The sequence below is a fragment of the Numenius arquata genome, chromosome 11 (assembly GCF_964106895.1).
Source record: "Numenius arquata chromosome 11, bNumArq3.hap1.1, whole genome shotgun sequence".
Lineage (NCBI taxonomy): Eukaryota > Metazoa > Chordata > Aves > Charadriiformes > Scolopacidae > Numenius > Numenius arquata.
The window spans coordinates 25,228,698-25,245,748 of NC_133586.1; positions in this window are offsets into that span (position 1 = coordinate 25,228,698).

The following is a 17,051-nucleotide window of genomic DNA, read 5'->3' on the forward strand; positions in this document are numbered from 1 at the left end:
TAGGCACGGCAAACATGAGCAGACCAAGCCTGGTTTGGTCAAGCCTGACCGTACGTTCTGCGGCAGTGACCATTGCTCTGTCGCTGAGATCCAGTGGGATGTGTTGCATGTCCAGAGCAGCCATTGGTGTCTGGCTTCTCTGGAAAGTGAGTGCAAAAGCCAACCATAGTCAGTGCTTCCCTTCAAACCCTGACCCAAGATTTGCAGGACTGGGGACCCAAAGTCCAGGACACAGCCAGGGTCTAGGACAGGGCCAGTCTTTGCTCTGGGAGCAGCATGGGCTGGAGCACACACAGATTGGGTGGCCAGAAGAGCTGTTAGCTTAAGTAGCTCAAAGATGCACAAGGTGAGGTCCTGCTGGGTAACTCTCTAGCCCAAGGTAACATCATCTGAAGGAAAGAGAGTTTCCAGCCATGGTAGGGGCCCTGACACAGGTGACAGTCCTCTTCCCTCCTCCTCCTGCCCTCACCCAGATCTCTGTTTTCCCCAAGTCCTGAATGCCTGGGGGAAGCCCTGCACTGGGGCCTCCACCTGCATAGGACAGACGTCTCCCACTGTGCCCTGCTTCTCTTTGAGGACTCTTAGTTGGCTGTCAGGAGCCCTCACGGGCAGGACTCCAGCCCCAGAACAGTCTCTCCCCCTGCCCTGCTCGCCCTACACCTGTGCACACGGTCTGTCTGCCAGCATTGCCAATTGCTGCTGTCATGGGACAGTTCATTTCCAATCCATCTGTGCAGAACATGACAGCTCTTTCTAAACTGTGTTTGTTTCACGATGTCTGATTTGTACCAATAAATTGTATTTTAATAGCTCACCCTGGCTCCTGGCTGTCCCTGAGCTATACATAACAGCAGGAGTCAATGCTCAGCTCTTGGAGGAGGGGTCTCAGCTCCAGCAGACATGCACATCCCTCTGGCCTCCTCAGTTGCTGGAGCAGCCCAAGAGAGCTCATTTTTTTCACTTCACCTGGGTGCTGGGGGCTCAGGGTCCCCTCTCCTCCCTCCTGTACTCAGGATCACTTTTGGGTCATGGCCAGAGGGACTCGTGTGCCAGAGATGTCACACAGCTCCCTGCCTCATGCTCCAAGAGAGTCCGGAGTCCAGAGACTCTTCAAGGATTTGGCATAAAGGGCTTTGAACTGCTGGGGAGAGGGGCTGGATCTGGTAGTAATTGCTTATTGTTGTTATTGTGCACTGCTTTCTATGGCTCATGTAAGCTCTCCCCCAGATGCTCATCAACCACCAGCTCGCTTTGGCAGCTGCAAAGATAACCTGGGTGTGTGCAGGTGTAGGGACTAACTGCCTGGGAACAGGCACGCCTGTGTCTGCTGGTGGGATGACTTGATGTGGGAAGCAGTTCACCTTTGGATGAAGTCCTGAGACAGCCACACTCTGCCTCTGTCCTTCTTTTACCCCCTGCTTGCTCAGTGACTGGCTTGGGGAGGCTGCAATGCAGCTTTTGGGATTAACCCAGAAAAGTCCTTGTCTCAAGTGGGTAACATGCTCTTTGGAGGAAGCAGGGGGCAGGGAATACTCAAAGGGGCCCCACGGGAGTCAGGGGCCCAGGAGGACAGTGCTTTGGACATGAAAAGGACCTGGCTGCTTCTGGTGACTTCAGTCCCAGCTCACATCTGCCTGGCTGTCAGTAGATGAAACTTTATTCCCTGCCTCAATTAGGCAGTAGGATGAAGGATTTCATGCTGCTGAGTGCGTTCTTCAATGGTCTCTGTGGAGTGTTAAGGGTAAAAGAAGAACCCCAAACAGCCACTGCCTGAGACCCCTGTATAGCATTAGCCTGTTTCACTGCTTCAAAAGAACAGAATAATTATGTGAAGCAATACAGTAAAATTAATGACAGCCTCAAGAAGTAATAAAAGCATCAGATGGACCTGACTCCCTGTGAGGACAGCAAGCATTGCCCTCTCCCAGATTAGCTCTGGCAATATCTTCCCTGCCATTTTCAGGCGGTGCTGGTCAGGCATTAGGAGAGGACTGCAGTCCCTCTCCAGCGAGCCCACAGGGGCTCAGCCACAGCCACCCTACAGCAGGGCCAAGCTGTTGGCTGGGTTTTAGCTCACACAGCAAAAGCACCCAGTACATACCCTTCATGGTATCCAGGATCTAAACAAATGCATGGAGCTGGCGCTTTGTTTTAGATTCCCAAGTGTGGCTTCCCAAAGGGAGGTCTCAAAATCGAGCCCCAAAACATACAGGAATTTTAAATGGACAACTTGCACCCCTGTCCTTGGAAATTCATAGGACTGAGCAACCAAGGGGCCAGCTTTTGCCACCTCCCCATGACTGTGTCACTCTCTAGCGCATTTTCTAACCCCTACTACTAAGGCTCATCTGACCCTTAGTAAATTGCCTTCCTCTCCTCTCCATTACTCCTGTTTGTCCTCAGCCCAGAAGAGATAGATACACACACGTCTGTACCTCTTGCTGATCCCTAGGTTTGCACCATAATACAGGTCAAACCTCTTCCAAAAGGGATTTGAGGGACAACACAGTGCCCAGCCCAGGTCCCAACACCCCACATTCCCTAGGGGTCTCCTTTTTCTTAGTTAAAGGAAGTCCTGTACTGGTGAGAGCTCAATTTCATTCTCTCTTTTCAATCAACATATCAATAAAAAGGACAATAGAAAGGGACTTGCTTTAGGGGAGAGAGCACTTGCTGAAACCTAATTCAACCGTGCTACTATCCATTCTTCAAAGGGCATGCCCAATCAGAACTGTCCATGTAACAGACGAGATCTCCTTTGAAGGTCTCCCACAGGGACAGGGCATCATTAAAAATGCAAGGTCTTTGCCCTACAACCAGTTATTTTTACAACTCTTCCTGTGCTTACAGAGTTCATGAGCATAAGCTGGTTTCTGTATTCTGATAATGCACTGGGCATGAGAGACGCTTTGGAGAGATACTCGGCAGAACTCTCTATATTCCCCCGCATCTGTTCCAGCTCTCTCACAGATCCAGAGGCAAATCTGGCTTTCAGGGACCTGCCAGCCAGCTTGAGATTTACTTCTACAACAGCAGGAAAGCTGCCATGTGGTGCAGTTGGCTGCAAAATGCTGCAGGCCATGCTAGGCAGGCACATAGCGCTTCTGGGCACCAGCACAAATAGGGGAGGTTTTTGTGCTCTTGCTGTTGCTGAATAGACTCTTTGGTTGGAAACATTACTTATATCTCTGTAATGACTTGAAAGCATATACCAAAGAGACAAAATAAATCCAGAGGCAGAGAGAAAAGTGGCCAAAGGACCCAGAGGGACTGGTGCTCAGCTCTACCACGTGTGGAGTCAAGTGGCAGCCAGTGAAGCCCCCAGGAAACCTTAGCAGGGACGCAGTGCTCTGTGTGCAGTCAGCTTAGGCTGGGCAGAGCTATGAGTATAGGCAGGCTTAGCTCCCCACAGGGGTCGGTATCAGCAGGACAGAGCTAAAATCCATGGGGATCAGTAGGAGCCTGCGCATTGACCTTGGAGGGCTCTGGATCCAGCCCGAAGCCTGTGGCACTCAGTAGTTAATTAGCAGTGAAGTCTGTAGCACTCACTAGTTAATTACAGTCTCCAAAGATGTTAAGTCTTTGTTTTCTTCTCGTCTCTTCTCACTTGAAGAAGATGCTGGAATGCACACACCTTAGTTTATCCAGAACTGGGTCAAGGTCCATCCTGATTTCTTTGCAAATTGCCTCAGTGTCTCAAATATCTCCCTGGACTCATCCTAAGGACCTGCTGCTGTTCTTGGCTGGATCCCCTCCTTCTGCTTCCTTTTTTGATCTCAGTAGATGTTTTGTAGAAATAAATATCCTTTAGCTTTTGTCATCATAATTTAGCCTCTGCCACACTGGAAAACAGTCTGCATGATTGTCACGTGCTGATTTTCTCTGCTCCTTTGCACTTTTTCTTTTTTTTTTTTTTTTTTTAACTGCTCTGAAAACATCAGTTGCTAACTCCTCCGCAGAGATCAGATGAAGAAACAGGCCTGGGCTAAGTGAGGCTTTTGCCTCCCCAGTTTGCCTATAATGCATTTTCCATCTAAGCGGTGGAAATGTCACTGACTCTCTTTGCAGCATTCACTCAAGTGGAATTAATGCTTCTTGTTAGTGATAATATGACTTAATCAGCTTAATTATTGTGAGACATAAGTAGACACCTTTGTGTATTGAATAACTTATGACATACCGGACCAAAAAGCACGAATGAAGGCTTTGAAAATAAATTAAATATGACCTCTAGTGCAGTCTGCACTTTGACTAATGATTCGTCTCCCATGAAATTCAATGATTTACAATTCTTACATTTGAATAAATGATACATTTTTGCATGTTTTAAACAATAGCAGCAATTTTTATTTCAACATTCAGAATTCAAAGAGTTTCTCCAATGCCAGGAAGCAGGGCAAACAAGTTCATGTTAAACGGATTGAAAAATAAAACCTTTGTGCAGTCAACCACCAGAAATACATCCAGAGGATCTGCAGGCATTTGTGATGAGATATTTATTTTAATTCACTGCTAGGAATATCTGCAACAACAGGTGAAAAAAATGCATCAGAAGAAATGAGGAGAGAGTGAAGATTCCCAGAAGGGTCACTAAGGTCTTCACATCAAAGCCGTTCATTTCAATAATGTCTACAACAGAAAATATAATTAAATAGCTCCAGAAATGTCTTATCATACATTTGTGCCTGCACAGAAAATAAATCATACTATACGAAAGAAACAGAAGCAGGAAAAGCAGCCATCAATCAAGAAAATCATTATGAGCATTAGTAGGATTTCTGATAGGCCAAGATGCAGAAACTGTGATAGCAGCCTGCATGTGAAATAGAAAAATTGGGGTTAAATTGCTGTGTGAACCCAGAGAAAAGAAGAGCTGTCTGAATTTGTTCTGTTCTATTGCAGTGAGTCACGGAATTTCTGTATCCAAATCTTCCCCTAAAAAGCACTAAAGTTCATTGTGGTGCAAACAGTAACGGAGATCTCTACACAGGGATTTTTTTCAGCCCAAGTCTATCTGAAATTCAGAGGTTAGTTTAGACTCTAGCATCCCAGGGAAGTCTGGCTGGTCTGATGAGTCTCCTCTTAAGCCCATGTCCATATTTCTTGGTGTTTTAACTAACATAAAGTGTTTTTCATACTGCCAAGAGTGAGGGCTGAGGGCACTAGGCTTAATTTTTCTGTGTGAGAGCTGCTGCTCTTTTGTGCCTAGTTTACCACAGCTCTTGCTCTGCAGTTCAGTCTTTATTGACTAAATCCAAAGCTTCCTTGAGTACAGATGGAACATATCCACCCAGGTATTTAAATGTAATGAGTCTGTCCTGGGGCTGAATCCCACCTGTAGGATCCCATTTGTTCCCAGTCTCCTCCTTGATCTTCCTTAAATATAATTTACCAGAAGTAGAAGTAAAGCCGTATGTGCCCAGCATCTGCCTGTGAGTGGCATGTTATCAGAAACTGGAGGAACAAATTCGCTTTTTGCTTTGAGTCTCTCCTAGAAGACCAAACTTCAGGAATGTAATCCTGAAAATCAGTTCCTAAAGCGAAAGCTTAATTTTCCTGTTGCCAGGAAATGCAATGTTATATTTAGTTTGCTTACCTAAATCATCATTTCTTCCTCTTAGTTTCCCCCTAAAAAATAGTCTGGTAGTTGCCCCAATATGAAAGGAGATCTACAGATCCTTTTCCCGTGTTGCCCAAGGGTCCTCTTGGCTGGTTGTGCCACGTGCCATGAGCCATTTGACTCCCTCAGTGCCTGTCAGATGGCACTCATGGGGATGGTCATGTTCCTTTGAAATCTGAACAGACTTCAGCATGCTCCTGTCCAGGACAGGGTCCTGTCCATGCAAGGTTCACCCTTATGTCCTCTCTTCTGCTTCTTTTCTGGCTTGGGTTTTATATCTGTTATAGCTTCCTAGTGAGGTTGGATCAAATTTGACCCCGTTTTGGGCTGAAGGCTGACCCAATCACTACCAGGCATCCTTCAGTCATCATGTGAATCCATGAAGATCCCATGCTGCAAACTGCCAAGTCCTTAGTGAAATTGTGCCCCCTTCATGTTACCCACATGATGCACAACATCACCAGCACCCAACTGGGACAAAAACATCCTATCTGCTGTGCTTGTGTCTACTGAGCCATCTTGTGTGCAGCCTTGTGGTGTCTGAAAACCAGGGTGACCAGCAGGACACTTCCAATCTGGCAAGGGAGGAGTTAAAAGATCATTTCTGCTCCCTCTATCTTGGAGACCAGCATGGGCAAGTTACAGGCTTTGTTTTAATGTTACATCTTCTTTAAAAAGATAAAAAATAAATAAAAATTTGGGTGTGAACTGCAGGGACAAATCACAGCACAGAGCTTGGGAACGCAATGGGAACCCTCGTATCTTCCCTCGAGGCTTTCTGTCTAAAATAGCACTGTCTGCTGAAGGAATGAGGAAGGAAGACCGCTCTGGGAATCACCTGTGAAAAGCTTGATTCTGCCGTCATGGAGAATTTTCTTTACAAAGAACCTCTATACATAAATAGGAAATGGAGGTGGAGTGGGAAATGAGCCCAGCAAAAAACCATGGAATCTTTTGCTGGCTGCAGGTGGAATTCAAGTGAAAAGGGTGGGGGGGAGAAGAAAGAAAATGAAACAGCCTCCTCTCTGCATAGATTGCACTGCTGGAGAAGCTCTGAATCTTGCAAAACATAGTCGTTGTCTGCTCAGAGGTTCCTTCCCCAGGGACTTTGCCTGGGACAGTTTCATCCATTTATCCCTGACTCCTGGCATCTGCATAGCACACTTACAGAGAGAGTTATTAGTTTAATTTTCTTGTGAATTACAACGGGGGCAGAGAGAATTAGAAAAGACTTTTTTTTATTATCATTACTTTTTGTTTTCCAGTTGAGAGATTGTAAATGAGGCTATTCATTCTGCTAACATCAGTAGGGACCCAAACCCAAGACTTTCTGGGGTAATTGGTTTCTGATGAGCAATCACTTGTAAAACCAATAGCAAAGGCAAGAAGTGAAATATAAATTCTCCCTTTACATGCCGAACTTTTCATTAGGATTGTGTGTCTGGTTTCTTTCTGGGATATTGTGGAAAAGCCAAGAAGTGGTAAACAAGGCAGTGGACTAAGCCTGACAAGGAATCTCTAGTAGCAAAAAAATTGGAACAGCATTGCCCAATGTCCTCAGGAACAGATAAAGCAGATGCAGGATCCCTCAAACTACAGCTTTCTAGTGAACCCTTTGGTCAAACTAAGGATGTGGGCAGGAACCAGAGGCAGCCGATCTTCTCGTAAGTGTGTGTTTTCATGTGGGCAGGCCTGGGTGCCTCTCTGCCCAAGAGATACCAAAAAGTTGAGGAAGGGAAAAAGAAATAGAGAGCAGGGACAGGTGTCCATGCTGCAAGTCTAACCAGGGTGGCTGATAGAAATTTGCATTCCCTGGTATCCTGCAGTTTGCAAAATAGAGTGGACCTTGTTATCTGGATTTGTTACAAGGGCTGAGACTGTGAGTCAGGCTTCAGCTACCTTTTGGGTTTTTTTTCTCCCATTTCTAAGCAAAGAGGCTGCTAATCTGCACTAGCTTTTGTTTCCCTGATGAACGTCATGGTGCTTAAGGCTTGATTTATTTATTTATTTTGGTGGCAAATTAAGTATCAATCTAGATGCAGCTTTCAATGTTTTCTGGGCTGGGGTTGTAGGACTGTCATTCATTGGCTTAACTGGATTGTTTGCTGCTTTATGGTGGGTTTTTTTCAATAAAATCTTTTGGCACGCATACAGCTGGTTGTTGTCTTAAAGATGAGTAGAGAACAGCAGGCTTGACAAAGACAGAGAACATTTTTAAGCTCATGTACACAAAAAGACTTCCAAAACAAGAATGATGCAGAAATATCTCTAACAAAACAAATCAAGCAAAACTCTTCAAACAAATCCACTTTTTCAGCTTCCAAATGCTGAAAGCTGATCTCAAGGAAACCAACATGCAGAGTACAGTCACTGATTAGACTCAGTCCTGGGCAACCTGCTTTAAGCAGAGGGGAGTGGACTTAATATTGTCCAGAGATCTCTTCCAAACACAACTGTTCTGTGGTTCTGTGATCACAGCTTTTTCTTTTCCTTAGCCTAAAAGAGACTGACATGTTGCTGGGGCCACAGTAAGACAGGAGAAAATTTAGACATTTCTATATTTGCATCACATTTTCTTACAACATGTAGCCCCACACAATATTCTGCAGTAGCTGCCAAACCAACCAGTTTCTGCTTCCCTCATGTTCAGCCAAGTTTTCCAGAAGCCTCGCAAAGCCTGGATGTACCCTGTATGAACGATGCCTTGCTACCAGTCACACACCAGCCAGGCTCTGCCAACTGCCCTGGCTTTTTGGCCTCTCACCTCAAACATCAGACATCAATTTTGGTACTGCTTGAGCAGAAGCAAGTGTCATTCCGTGGCAATGCCCAGGGTCATTCACTTATGCTTAAACATTGGAAGTTCAGTGAATATAAGCCATTGAGAAGAGGTTCTAGTTAAGACTGTTGTGTGACCTAGGAGCAGTGGGAGAGGACCAGCTGGTCCCAGCAGTTTTCCAAACTCCCCAAGCCTCTGGAATCAGTGATAATTCAGTCCTTTCTGCCTGTAGTGTGGGCAGAGATTTGTACCAGGTTTGTACATTAGAGAAAACTTGTGCAATCTGAGGCTTGTGCCAGTGAGAGTGTCAAACTGTACAAGGACAACCCCCAGGGCCTGATCCTGCACCGTCATCACTTCTGGTACCTGTTTAGAAGCAGAGTCTGCAGGTAATGAAGCACTTTTTCCTACTTTGAATCAGTGCCCCATGAGCCCTGGTTCCCCATCTATTTCTTTCTTTCTTCCCCAAACATTTTCACATGCCCTTGCTCTGGGCAGAGCTGAAGTTCCCCGATGAGTTCTCCTTTGCATGTATATGCTGGATGATTGTCAGAGTGCACTTCCATTTTGTCTTTACTGGGATGTCTGGCCTCCAAGCAATGAAGAGTATGGCTGATCCTTTCACTCTCAAGGGGAAAATATAGGAAATGAATCCTTCTGACTTTTATTTGTTTTGTTTTATTACAAGGTTCTACTTTGCAGCTTTTGTTATTTTGGATATGCCTTATACTTCCCCTTATTTGAGTTCAGCAATGAGGAGGTTGGGCCTGAAAAATTAGCAAAACATCAACAGATCACATAATGATATATTCCTTTTAAATGTGCATGTTATTTCAAAAGATTTACTCGTTGTGGTGACAATTTGTCAGAAGCGCAAAATAGTGAGTGATTGAAGAATATTTATCAGCCCAGAAAATAAATATGTTGCTGTTTTTGCTCATTCTCTGCTTTGTTCTGTGACCTGGCCCAGGAAACTCATGGGGGATGTATGTATTTGGGAGGTCTGTGAAAGAAAAAAGGAGATGGCATTCAGGACCTGAACAGCTGGTGTGCAGCAAAGGAAATCTTGGAGAATTTCTGTTATGGGATAATACTTGTAGTTGTTACAGAAAGAAGGAAGAGAGATGGGCAGAACAATGAAAACTGGGTAAAATAGCCACTATCTGACCAGGAATCCTGTACCAGCATTGAAATTTCCCTCCATTCCCTTTCTGGCGGATGTTTCAGGGAATCTGTGGTATTAGGGGAACCTATGGATACAACAGAAAATTGCTATGTAAGTACGGTTTAAGGTATTATATGATTTCCACCTGAAATCACAAAGAGCTCAGTCTCTGACAGCCCACAACCCCCCTTCACATCATGCTCACTGGCCATCTTAACACAATGTCCCCAGCTTTTACATCCTGATTCTCCTTTCTGCGGCAAATCTAGCAAGCATCCTTTCATGCAGTTCTTCCCTATTGCTGTAGAGCAAGGAGAAGGAATTATTTTTCCTGCAACTGCTTAATTCTCTCACTTTACATACAGAGGCTGAAACGAAGAAAACTCACCCCTGCACTAAATCTGTTGGGCATGGGGAGCATGGTGAAGGCGAGGAAGTGGAATTATATTGCAAATGTCAGGAGCTATGAAAAATGTAACATACTTTAATATTCTTTTGCTGTTATTGCTGAGAGTGTCTCTCACCTGCATTCACAGAAAGTGAAGTGCCTTTTACCAAGCACAGCTGCCACTGCAGAAAAGATTTCTATGCTTCCTATTTTTATTTTAAAACTACGCTATGGTGTGCATCCTGGTAATAAGTGCACTTTCCCTTCAAACCCACTTTAACAACTAAACTTCAGCTTCAAGACTTAATTTACACCCTCAGCCTTTGGGGTTAACTCCTACATCATGCTCTACTAAACCTCAGCTGCAAATGTCCTGCTACTTATACCTTACAAGTGACTTTTACATGCCAAATTATAACCAAAGTCCCTACCTTCTGTGATATCTAACGCTAACTGGTGCTGAGCCAGCTACTCAGATGCTGCTCTGAAGATGTAAAACATTAACCGTGCATCTCTCCATTGCTCACTTTCCCGTGGGGTTGTGTTTCAAGGTAAGTGGTTTGCATAAGATCCCTCAGAGACCTGCATTTAGTTTATTCAGTAGTATAAACAACCTGCTGCTTTTGTGCTTCTCCCTACAGAGCAAGGAAAAGCCCATTTTATACATTAAAATTGAATGTAGTGTTGCTGAAAGGTCTGTGATGGCTTTTCTGGAGCTCAGAGCATCTTACCTAGTTCCGAGATGCCTCACAGGACACAAGCAGTTTCTTTTCACACACACCCCCCCCCATTAAGACCCTGTGTCCAGGAGGGACATGGGGTCACCAGCCATCAGCTCTGCCCCTACTGCCCAAGGCTGGGGGAGTTCGTATCGAGGGCAGTATAGTTTTTCTTCATGGGGTTGTTTTAATTTCACCTCGATACAGTGATGCCCACGGTTCAGAAAGCAGCTCCGGGAGAGGGGAACCTGGCTTTCTGCAACCCAATTAACATAACCCTGGGAAACCACGGGCATAACTCCCGACTTCTGCTGTTTACTACGAGTCACGACATGTCGCTCGCTGCCAGGTACCGGCGAGGTGGGCTGCTAACGGGGCGCCTCAGCTTCCTGCCCCGCCGCGGAGAGCAGCACTGGAAGGCCTCGACGGCTCGTCTGCGCTGTGCCCGCGGGGAGCGCGGCGGCCCCGGCAGCACGCAGCGGTGCTTCTCCCGGGGACACGGGGGCTGGGAGGGACAAACCAAGGCTGGCATCAGATCCCGTTCAATTCCCAGACGCTTATACGCAGGACCAGAGCAGGGAGGGGGACGGGGGGGAGGAGGGGGACATGACACGACACGGGAATTTCACCCTTTGTCCATCCTTGTCAGGTCGCTGCTGGTAAGGCACAAAGAGGAACTGCGAAAGATAAATGAACAGCTCCCCTACGGCGGGATTTGAGCAATCAGGAAATATAATCTGAGCTGGAAAGTGCCCAAGCATCTGTTGGGTTATTAATAAATTGTATGCAATCTGTCCGGGATGAACCTCGGGACGGAGGGGAACCATCTGCTCCCGAGCAGGAGTGTCTGGGGAATGAACTTAGTAAATGAAAGGCAACGGGATCGGCCAGCCGGGCTCCCGGGGAGCCTGGGCTCCGCACAGCTTTTCCAGGGTGGGACAACACGGGGGGCTCCCCTACCCGCGGGACAGGATCCCGCACAGATGCGCAGAGAGCTGGGATTCAGGCCAAGCGTAGGCATCATCTGTCCAGCCTCGCAGGCTCGGCCAGCTCTCGAGGAACTAGCCCTCCCTTTCGAGATCCTTTCCAAAAATCAAAAGGTCCTGGGCTAGGACCTTTCCTCTAGGTCAGTGCTAATTACTGCCCATAAATGTTATTTTCCTCGTTTTATCCCCCACCTCTAACAGCGCCTGATGGGTGTTTTCTCGGAGCAGCTGGCGAGGATTTCCAGCTCGGCTCCTCCCGACGCTGGGCCGGGCTGACTGGAACACAGCTCGGTGCCCGCCATCCCCCGGGAAAATGGGGACGTGCGGGGTGCTGCGAACGCCCAGAGGGCAATTATGTTAATTGAGGCAGGCTGGGGGGCGTGGAGGGGCTGTCACAAGAGCGGGATGAATAGCCAAAACTTTATTATAGCCAATTCTAATAGCCACAATGTTTATTGTTTATTGTTGGAGGATATCTCCGCCTGACAGTGATGGGGTGGCGTGCGTGTTAGCAGACACGCTTCCCCTTAGAGGTACAACCCAGGATCGGGCAGCTCGCGGGCACCGAGCGCCTAAAACCCTTAACACGTGAGAACAGCCGGACTCCCATAGAACCCACTCGGAGGAACCCCAGCCCTCCAAAAAAAGGCCATTTGAGGCCGAAACCGACAGCGACAGGACAGAGAGGGAGAAAAGGACCCGTGCTGCGGTGAGGCGGGGGGCTCCAGCCAGCCCTGCCCCACAGGCGCCTGACAGCGGGCAACAGCGTCGCTTCCGCCTTCAAGCGGGGGTGGGGTGGGGGTCAGGGATAGTACAGACACGCTCGGGGCGACAGCAGGGGAAAGCGGCCCCGGAGGTGCCACCGATGCGCCGGTGGCCACCGATCGCCCGCTGTGCCTCTGTCGCCCGCTGGACGCCGGTCCCAGCAGAGGCTGCCGGGTACTTCCGGCGGCGGGGAGGAAACCGGGACGGGGGGGAGGGAGGTTACGGGTAGCGGGTTCGTTGGGAGCGCTTTGGGAGTTGCTGGTTTGGCAGGGGTTGATGGCTTTTTTGTGTGTTTGGTTTTGGTTTTTGGTTTTTTGTTTTTGTTTTTTTTTTTTTTTTTTTAAATGCAGCTTCCCAGGAAGCGCGGGGGGAGGGAGGCGCCAGCTCTGGCAGCGTCCTGAAGGCAGAGGTGGGAAGGGGCCGGGCTTGGTAGGATCCCGCCCCCGTTATGTTAGGGGGCTGCTGAGGGTGATGTGCAGAAGCGAGGACTAAACTCCGCGGCGGTGAGTGCTCCAGGTCGCCCCCGGCCTCGCCCAGGGCGGAATGCCCCGCTGAAGGACCGGTGGGACCTCCGTACGGGCGATCCCTCTTTCGGTGATTAGGGCACTCTTGAATGGTGGGAGAGGCTGTTTTAAACGCTTTGAGTGTCGGGAAGGCTTTGAAACCAGACCTCGGCTTTTCCATGCCGTTCTCTAACCGCTAAACTGCGTTAAAGAGGTGTGAAGGACGCGCTTCGCAAGAAGACAAACCCGACAATGTGAGCTCGGGGCTCGCCGGCCCTTCGGGAGGGGACGGGCTCTTCTCTCCGGATCCCCGATGAAGGGGACAGTCGCTCTGAGCCGGCTGATCTGGAGCTGCTGATCTGCAGCGCTTTCCATCTTGGGATGGTAAAGCTGGAAGTGTCCTTTGTCACGGCAGTGATTCTGCCGGAGCTCCTGCTTTTCTCCCTCTTGCCGATTTTCCATATTTATTTTTTTTTGTCTCAAGTGTAGCTGTAGTCAAGCTCTGAGTTCAGAGGGGGTCGAAGTAGAGCTTTTCAAATATCCCTGGAAAAGTCTGTCTGTCTCCCAACTGTCTAAAGAACGACAGGAGACGAATCTTTTGGCTCTAACTGTTTGCCGTTGGGGGCACTTGCTTTTCTAGGAATCCAGCGTTCACCCCGTGAGCTCTGATGGATAAACTGAACTCTGGATGGCAAAACCTGTGGTTATTTTTTGCAACAATTGAACTAGGCTTTCACCCCTTTATGTCTAATGTAGGAGACTCAGGGTAACGCCCGGGCACTAGGTGGGCTGTCGGGGTGTAAAGGTGAGTAGCTTTTACTGATTTTTTTTTCTGTACAGATTCTTTATTGATGTGGATAACCGCTCCTCACGTCTTGCTGCTTAGTCAGAGGCTCGGGGCGTACTCTGAGACTGACCAAAGTTGGAGTAGCTAAACTAAGCCTTCCTCAAACTCGGGTGCTTTTTGCAGGATCTCAGCTTTTCCTTGCAACCTTCGTAGCTTCTCACTGTAGATACAGGTGGTATAGAAGACAATTTAGTTGTACATCTGTGGTAGCAGTGCAATGCTACAACGCTTAAGGATTTGCCAACACTACCCGCTACTCGGGTAGTAGCTGGATTTCATCAGAATGAGAATTTCACATGGACTGGATTTGAGTAAGTAACAACTCTTCCAACGTGTAGGTTTTCCTGGATTCTTTACCTATTTCTTTGTGTACAGAAACACCTTTATCCCTAGCAAACCTCGGATCTCTGGCATTGTGGGACCATTTATTCCAGCTGCTGCTTGGTGGATATAGAAACAATGCAGACAAGTGTTCAGACCACAGGAAAAGGGACACCATATCCTCTATCTTTGACGTCAGTGCTTGTCATCTCATTAACAGCTGCTTTAATGATTTAAAACATCCTACTACATTTTACAGCAAGCTTATCTTAGACCCTAGCACGGCTGTAAGATACTTTAAAATAAAACGGTGCTCTTTTTGCTGACATCGGCATAATATTTTCATCCCTATGAATATGGCATGAAATATTCCTCCAGAGAAGATCTACTTATTCAGGTAAGTTGATTAAATTGCTAAATTAATCAAGCGGATGAATCGGGGAAAAAAAAAAACCAAACCAACACAACAACAAAAAAACCCCACAAAACCAAAATCTGTCCTGCTTAAACACCTCTTGTCCTGGACTCCCGTGGAGCGAGTGTGATGAATTTGCTGGTAGAAGATCTGTCGTGGTATCTCTTCCTATCCATGAGTCAAAACGTCCATCTCTACCCGAACCTTTGTTTCTTTTATTACACGAATTAAAGCAGGCTGCCAGAATACTCCAGGGAACTCAGAGGACGGGAACATGTCTCCAGATTAACTTGGCAAAAATAGTGGAGTCTTTTTCCTCGATCCTCTGTTATCCAAAAGATCAATTCTGTCGCCTACATCTGGAAGAAGTTAATGACTGCTGTTCTACGTGGCAGGATAGTTTTATCTCTGCCTGTTTACCTCCGGTCAATGGTAGAGACAGCGTGAGACTGCAGAAAATCCGTGTGTAGACCTAAACAATGGAAGAGAATTACAAAACCTGTGTGGGCGTTGTGAATGCGATAGGGATGTGCTAGTGGACTTAGTAAGTCCGAGTGCCCAGCAAGCAGCAGTTTCTGCCAGAGGTCCCTTAGGCAGTTTCCCGTGGGCTGCTCCTCTCGAGAGCAGCGCTGGAGGGAGACCACTCTTCATCTTCAAAGGCTGAACTTCCACAAGGATTTGGGATATGAAACGCGGTTTGTCTCAATGCCTTCCTCGAGGAGAAAACCCCGTCACTGGGCACCATAAGGGAATGCAGGTAAGTTACAAAGACGCAGTAGGAAGAGTTCATCGTTGCGTTTTGATGGCATAGGCCATAAAATAATGGCATCAGGGACGGATCTGGACTCAAGACATCACTGCTGTCCCCGGAAAGCCTGGCCACCTTCAGCGGCGGATTTCCACAGGAACCGGCGGCGCTGTGGAATGCAAAAAGGTCAGTAGGCACAATAGTGTTCAATAATGTTTTGAACTGTGGTCTGTGAACATGAGCTGCAGAGGTAACGGCAGAAATTACTCTCATCTTCAGTCCGGCTGCGGGAAGTGCCGTGGCCGCGGGGCCGGTGTGCCGCAGCCCAGCTACCTGCGGGGGCCCAGGGCAGGTGATGGTAAATATGGACGAGAGATGTGCGCGGCAGATTTTGTCTTGACGCTTCAAATGGTGGTCGAAAATCCCCCCACAGCCGCGCACTCGGCTTTGCCAGGGCGGGGATGCGAGGGACGGTACCATTTGGTGAGGGGTCTAGAGAACAAGTCATATGAGGAGAGGCTGAGGAAACTGGGCATGTTTAGTTTAGAGAAGAGGAGGCTGAGGGAGAGACCACATTGCCCTCTACAACTACCGTAAAGGAGGTTGGAGAGAACTGGGAGTTGGCCTCTTCTCCAAGGGAATAATGACAGGACCAGAGGAAATGGTCTGAAGTTGCAGCAGGGGAAGATTAGATTAGATATTAGGAAGAATTACTTTACTGAGAGAGTGGTCAGGCACTGGAACAGCCTGCCCAGGGAGGTGGTGGAGTCACCATCCCTGGAGGTATTTAAGAAATGTGTAGATGTGCACTTCAGGGCATGCTCTAGTGCCCGAGATTTTAGGGGTTTTTGTGTGTGTATGGTTGGACTCGGTGATCTCAGAGGTCCCTTCCAACCATGACGATTCTGTGTTTTATTACAGTATCCTGCGATACCGACGAGCCTCCGGCAAAAGGCTAGCACGGATGGAGAGCACAGATAGAAAACTCAGCCCTGTCTCATTTAAAGGGAGGAACTCCCCCATGACGCGGCTGTCCTGCTTCCTTCCAAGGGACTAGAGTCACCACGCGTGTTGACTGCGTCCTCCTCTCATCCGTGCCCTCCCTTGTGTCCCCCTGCTCCGTGTAGAGGGAAATGTGGAGTGATCTGCGTTTCTCATAGTCTGCTCTCCTTCTACGTCCCGTTTCCGCTCAGCTTCTCATAGCAGGGTTGTCACTCGCGCTGTCAGCAGAGCTGATGGGTAACAGGGAGTGTCTCCTGTGGAGTTGTCGCCGAACCGTTTGACCCTCCTGTTCCCTCAGAGGGATGCTGTGGGCGGGAACCCAGCGACAGAGAGAAGGGGGTCTGTTTCCCTGTTTTCTCCCATTTCCTTCTACCCTCAGTTCTTAAAAGACTTTCTCACAGAACGCCCTCATCCCGGTGGCTTGGTTACAAGCCACTTTTAGATATATTTCTTTGCAAGAAATGCATAGAACGAGCAGTTCAGTAACACTTCAATTAAACCTCAAGGTTTCTAATAGAGGAACCCCAACCAGGGTCATATTCAGACCTGTCCCATTAACTGAAAAATATGTTCAATATAATTTATGGCAAGACCATTTCACTAGGAAAATAAGCGTGAGGTCTTTTTGGCCACTTGAACTGATGACAGAGGCTACAAATCAAGATGAGCAGAGATGACAGTAAACACCAGTCGAAATAAAAAAATAAAAAATAAAGCACCTCCGACAAGAATTAAAAGTTCGATGGGATTTTTCCGGCTGTTTTAACCAAAGAACAAAATTCAGGCCTCAAAA